Source organism: Octopus bimaculoides, chromosome 17 (genome assembly GCF_001194135.2).
Source record: "Octopus bimaculoides isolate UCB-OBI-ISO-001 chromosome 17, ASM119413v2, whole genome shotgun sequence".
Classification (NCBI taxonomy): domain Eukaryota; kingdom Metazoa; phylum Mollusca; class Cephalopoda; order Octopoda; family Octopodidae; genus Octopus; species Octopus bimaculoides.
This window is the reverse complement of record NC_068997.1, coordinates 33,966,980-33,967,445: the sequence shown is the minus strand read 5'-3', so window position 1 is coordinate 33,967,445 and position 466 is coordinate 33,966,980. Positions and strand designations below refer to the sequence as shown.

Below are 466 nucleotides of genomic sequence, written 5' to 3'. Positions count from 1 at the left end.
ATATATATATATATATATATATATACATATATAGTAAATAAAAAAACGAAGAACAGACACAACAAAACAACAACGCGAGGACGTGGTACGTGTAGTGTAAATATTGTTAGCTAGATTTATATATATGCCTACATATATGTGTACACTTATATCTATATTTCTATTAGTATGTTTATCACACGAAGCTTATCGATCTGTGTATGTCTATGTTTTTCTGACTATCTATCAGCCTGTATTTCTCTCTCTCTCTCTCTCTATCTATCTATCTACCTATATCTATCTATATCTATTTGTCTATTTATCTATCATACTCTCTGTCTATCGATCTTTATACACTTACAACACAAACGCATGCACACACGCATAAATATACATATATGTGTATATATGTATATATATATATATGCGTGTGTGTGTGTGTATGTATATATATATATATATATATATATATATATATATATATATA

At 26.6% G+C, this 466-nt stretch overlaps 1 protein-coding gene across 1 annotated transcript in view; it reads left to right on the top strand.

Annotated features, from left to right (window-relative positions):
• The window catches only part of LOC106871116 (sonic hedgehog protein-like), a 167,085-nt gene that overhangs the window by 755 nt on the left and 165,864 nt on the right, over nucleotides 1-466 (top strand).